Below are 6,000 nucleotides of genomic sequence, written 5' to 3' on the forward strand. Positions count from 1 at the left end.
AGGAAGAAAGACCCTAAAATCCCTCAAAAACCTGACTACCCTGAAGCAGCGGTTTCAAAAGGACCATCAAAGCTGCAAATCAGGAGATCCACTGCTCCAGCTGGTACTTCCTCTTACAAAAGGAGGAGACAAAGCCAGTTAGGAGTTGAGACAGTTCAAGATATTCTTACTGGCAATGTTGTTGTAAAAGAAGGCCTGCTAAGAACGTTAAAAGAAGAACTTGAACAAGAAAATTCTGCTACCACTGCTCAGCCAGTGATGAATCGGCCAGCCTCTCCAAATACTTCTGCAAATAAGCATCTCCTAAGAAACCCACCAGGCTCAAAAATACAAAAGTGGGCAACTGACAAACAGACCCGCGTATTGACTTTGCTCAGGTCTGGTGGAGAAGTGAAGATAATATCAAGGGAACAAGCTCTTGGCCTGAGTCTTGAAGATTTGCAGGATCTCCTTGATCTTCCACTTAGTAGGGATGATGAAGATACAGATGCCCTGAACTTTGAATTACAATTTAAAGGTCAAATAAGGGAGCTGTTGATGAGGCAATAAAATATCCACAATAATGAAGAGTTTTGGCATTATCTGTTCCAGGGGGAGATTGTTGGGATTGAACCCTATCAGAGGAACAGATAATGTAAAGCCAAAACTGGATCAGCTCAGTGGATTCAGAATAAGCAGATGCTGATATACATATCTCTCCCCTTGAAAGTGATTACAACAACTGATGACCTCCTATCTGCTGATCTTACTAACTGCTGACCAATAACTGCTGCTCAATTAAAGATCTGATGAAGACTCAAGTCCTGCTGATTCAATCTACTGCCTTGAGTCAAGCACTGCTGATCCGGATAAGTGCTGCTGGGTTCACAGCAGTAGAAGGTTGCAGCAGTAGTTCTAAAGTCTGTTTGTAATTGAATGTATTAGCAGTAGTTTAACACAAGCAGTATTTGTATAGATCAGAGGTTAGAGTTTGTTAGGAGGTTAGATGTCACTTTCATGGTGATGTCAGCTGAGATACCTCAGTGGTTTGATTTGCCTATAAATGGAGCAGTACTCTGTACTGTTACATTTGATGGTCTTGAGTGAGTTCTACTCCTCAATTCAATCCTTTCATCTTTTGCAATCAACCTTGGGTTATCAGGCTGAGGGGGAGCTTAGTGTTGTAAGCATACTTGTAATCTTTTGATTTTGATTGAAATCATTCGACTCAAAGTAAAACAAGTGTTTAGCATACTATTCTCCTTTCTGAAATTGTGTTTACAAAGTTTGTATCCATTTCCGCTGCACTTTACATCATTTCATATGTTCTTACTGTTCAATTTATACAAACAAACTCAATCATGAGAGCCTCAGATCCTAACAGACTGTCCGAACGGACAGCCCAACCGATCGGACATGTCAGCCGATCGACCAGGCCAGCTGATCGGCTAGCACATGGCCCCACAATTTGACAATTTCATGAGGAAGGGTATTGAAAGAAGTAATGTCCGATCGAACTACTGATTGGTAAACATTACTCTTCGGATCATGAGATACTATGCTTCAACACTTAATCGATTTACAACTCGTAGTAGTACGGAGTGCCACCCGATCGAACATGCTGTTCGATCGACCAGGTGACATCCAGCTGAGGACTCACTATCGAAGTGTCTAACCAATCGGTTAAGCCGGCCGATCGAACAGGCCGTTCGATCGATCGACCTGAAAGGTAAGGACACTTCAGTGTTCTCAAATACTACAACGAAAACTTCAAAAGGTCAAACCATCATACACAAACACATCCTACTCAAAGGAAGAAACAATCCACTCGAACAGTCCAATCGATCGAGCCTACCGGCCGATCGAATAGGCTGTCCGAGCGGACTGTCCAGCCGAACGAACAACCCGTTTGATCGAACCAACTGTCCGATCGACCAGGCTGTTCGACCCATCATCCCTTGTTTCCGTTTTGCGTGTTACTCATCGTTATGCTATCGAACTATTCAGGCTAACCCTACTCTCAAGCGCTCCCTTCAATCCGTCAATCAATCGCTGTGAGTATACTCGATCCCTTTTTTGCTTTTAGCACTTTTGGGTGTTACATACGTTACTTATTTCAAACACAATCGATCACACTACTCAATTATTTTAACGCTAACCAATTCGCATGTATTACGTGACTAAATGAATGCTTGTTGTTATGTTTACACGTGGAATGCTGTCTACTTGCCTTAACGACGTAGTACTATAGTTTGGACTCAGCACCCGTTCACACGGGGGTTGTTAAGGACAATTACTTGCATGGATTACGGTGGTAATCATGTATTGCGAACTGTCTCGGACAGTCAACCCGCAGTCATTGGTATCGATAGATCCATGTCGATAATTAACATGCTTCGTTTTCCTCTGTGTACGTGTTGGTTATGCGTAAACTATTCGAACTCTACTATGCTATTATCAAACTTGTATGCTCACCTTTACATTTATGTATTGACTTTATTTTAACGTATGTGACAGGTGTTTAAGATGTTTGCTTGCTAGGAAAGCGAGGCTAGAATAAAGCTCTAGAGCCCCCCGACAAATAGTTGTCTGTTAGGAACAAGCGTCTAGAGCATAGTTGTCTGTAGATCTTGTCCGACCGGGTCTTTAGGAGCATTTGAACAATATTTATATTATTCATTTAAATCTGAGTTGTCGGAACAAAATATTTGACTGGTTGTTATCTGTAATAATTTGTTTTATTATTTGGGACACGGTATGGGACGTGTTATTTAAACTAAATAGTGATGATAGTTGTTATAGAAACTTCTGGACAATCTGTTTCGCTCAGTGCCATGCCCCGATGATTCCGCCATCGGTTGGGGTATGACATCTTCTGCTGAAGCAGAATACCGGTCCATGTGTGCTGCAACTTGCGAAGTTATTTGGATTTCAAACTTGTTAAAGGAATTGAAGGCTGATGTTACTCTTCCTGTTCAGCTTTTTTGTGATAGCATGACTGCTATCTCTATAGCAGCCAATCCTGTGTTTCACAAACGTACGAAACATTTTGAAGTAGACCTTTTCTTCTTACGAGAGAAAATTTCTAAGGGCGTTATTCGAACTGTGGGTATCAAGTCCGAGGATCAGGCTGCTGATATTTTCACAAAAGGGTTGCCTATTGGTCTTCATGAAAAGGTTTGTCTTCTCCTCCATATGTTTGATTGTTTTAAATATTGAATTGAGAGGGGGTGTTAAAATATATATAATACAGAGTATCAATTCAATATTTGTCTAACAGCTTCCAGCCCCCAGCTACCAGCTTTCAGCCAACAACTACTTTTGCCAAACATATCCATAATTTCATCTCAGACCACCCGTAATGGGCGAGATTCCGACGTGATTCTCCCCCAATAACGCCCGATTCCGCCGACCCCCACCCCCTTCGGCGTTTTCAGGCGTGTTTGGGCCTGAATTTGGTTTTGGCGTTTTTTGAAACACGCTGAACGGGCAAATGATGGACCAATGGGAATGAGTTAGCTTTCGTCATCAACGTTTTTTGCCGGAATTTTTGGGTTTGGCCGGAGATGTTATAGGTCAAAGAAGAAGAAGGAGGTTAGAAGAAGAAGAAGAAGACTGGGAGGCGACCCCTGTGGTTTTTAAGTTTAAAAGTGGCAAACTAGGCCCCTGTGGTTTTATTTTAAGTTTAAAAATGACATATTAGGCTCCTGTGGTTTTTATTTTTTTTTTATTTCCAATTTTTTTTTAATTTCCGTTTTTTTTTTTAAGTTTAGTCGTTTTTTTTCTAGTATTGTAATTTTTTTTAATTTAATGAAGTATTTTAAGTTTTTAATTAAAAAAATAAATAATTGTGTAATGATTGGATGAGGCGTTATTGGGCATTATTCCACTATGCCAATTTTGCAAAAACACCCAATAATGCCTCCATGCTGCTGGACTGCCACATGACAGAAAACACCCCAGGGTGGGGGCATTATTTATCAAACCACTACGTCCTCATAAATTTCAATTAAAAATTCTAACTCATTTGACATATTTGAATTCGTTAAAAAATCACCCTTATCGTTTCTTAGTCTTTGGTTGATGATAATTGATGATCACTATTAATTCTCTAATTTCTATGGTTTGTTAATATTTTTTTGACGAAGGTCTATACATTTCTATTATTAATGTTAGTTATGTATCTATATTTAAATTTATCGTACTATCAATTTCACATTTTGGTTCATTTTAAAACAACTTATTTGGATGTTAGTTATAAGTTATGTATCTGTATGTAAATTTGTTCTACTATCAATTTCACATTTTGGTTCATTTTTAAAACAGCTTATTTAGAAGAAAAATACTGAAAAGAAAATACTAATGGTCGTTATCTCTAATAAGTTACTATAGATTTATTATTTTTCTAGAACTGTTCGTAATTCTAATCTACTCTTATTAATCATACATACATCTACTTTGCAAGATTTGAATTCTCCCTTTTGAATAGAGACGAGACCTCTTACCATCGAGATATAACTTGGGGACCTATAATTATTACATTTAGGATGTAGGAACATAAAAAGTATAAACAAACAAAAGCAATGTGCAAAAACACGAAGCCTAAGAGATCTCAAATTGGGACCATTTCATCGATTTTGCATATTTAGAGACAAAATTCTTGGTAAAAAACATTATTGTATAGTTTGTTTGAGCTAAAATAGATCTAAAATATTTATTGAAAAATGTTAGTCTGATTATATGATTTTTTATTAATCTTATAGAAATGATCAATTTTGATAATTGACATAATGAATTTAAAACTTAGCTAAAATGTGGTAAGTTACACACATTATATCAATATAGAATACTCATATCGATAAAATGATTTGAACTACTTATTGGGGGGTTTTTCCCCCCTTTTTAACCAATGCTGAATCGATGACCTATGTATTGTGTATAAAGTAAAAAAAACTTAAAGTTAAAAGTGTTTTATTCATATATATTAAATTTTTAAATTTTAAATAACTCTTACGGCCACGAAAAATGTTTGTATTTTTATGAATTACATCTACAAAATATATAGATATGAAAGATGTCGGTAGGAGTTGCAACAAAGTACACCATAATACAATATCACTATATTGGTTTGGCTGTTACAAAATCGAATTACTGTAAATGTAAAGATGTGTGCATAAAAACTTTATTTGTATAAAAATTGGAGCTTGTAGTCTGCTTTATTCACGTATGTAGATTAGGCTCGTGGGTGTAGAGGTGGTTCATTATTTGGTGATGGACCGTCACGTAAGCGGCTACGTCACCAGGGGGCCATCACTTCATCCAAGTGATGGGTCTGGGTGTGGATGATGAGCCTCCTCCTTTAATATTCACATCATAACGGTCAAACACACAACCCTGTCTCCTTCGTCTCTTGACCGACGAAACCGATGTGTCAGGCCCCTAGGGGGCGGTGTTGATAGGTCACGATCACCCGGATATGAACCCCACACCCACCAGCCATAGGGTCACCGAATTGGAAATTTCAAAATAATTATAGTTAACTAGTATTTAGGATTCGTGCGTTTGCGGCAAGACTGTTACATAAAAATGTTGAACCACGCAGATACGTTACAGTGTGTTAACTCGTAAAATTTAGACCGGAACATAAAACATTATTGTAAAAAAATAACTAAGTCAAAACAGTAAAAAGATAATGTTAAAGTAGGTCAACAACAACAATTTTACTACTCCTAATAATTACAATAGTAGTATTTATCTATATCAATATATATTCTAAAGTTTAGTTATATGTTCTATTTTAAAACCAAAATTTATGGTTGTTTTAAATGCATCATCCTATAAAAATCTTATTAATTGCATTTAATTTATATTAATTAAATAAGAGGTAAGATAAAAAATAAAATAAAATAATTATATATCAATAATCATTAAAATTATTATCATCAATAACACATTATACTAAATAATATATTATAGATAAAGGTAGATTAGTTTAAAGTTAACTTTGATCTTAATTTGTTT

The sequence above is a fragment of the Helianthus annuus genome, chromosome 4 (assembly GCF_002127325.2).
Source record: "Helianthus annuus cultivar XRQ/B chromosome 4, HanXRQr2.0-SUNRISE, whole genome shotgun sequence".
In the NCBI taxonomy this organism is placed as follows: Eukaryota; Viridiplantae; Streptophyta; class Magnoliopsida; order Asterales; family Asteraceae; genus Helianthus; species Helianthus annuus.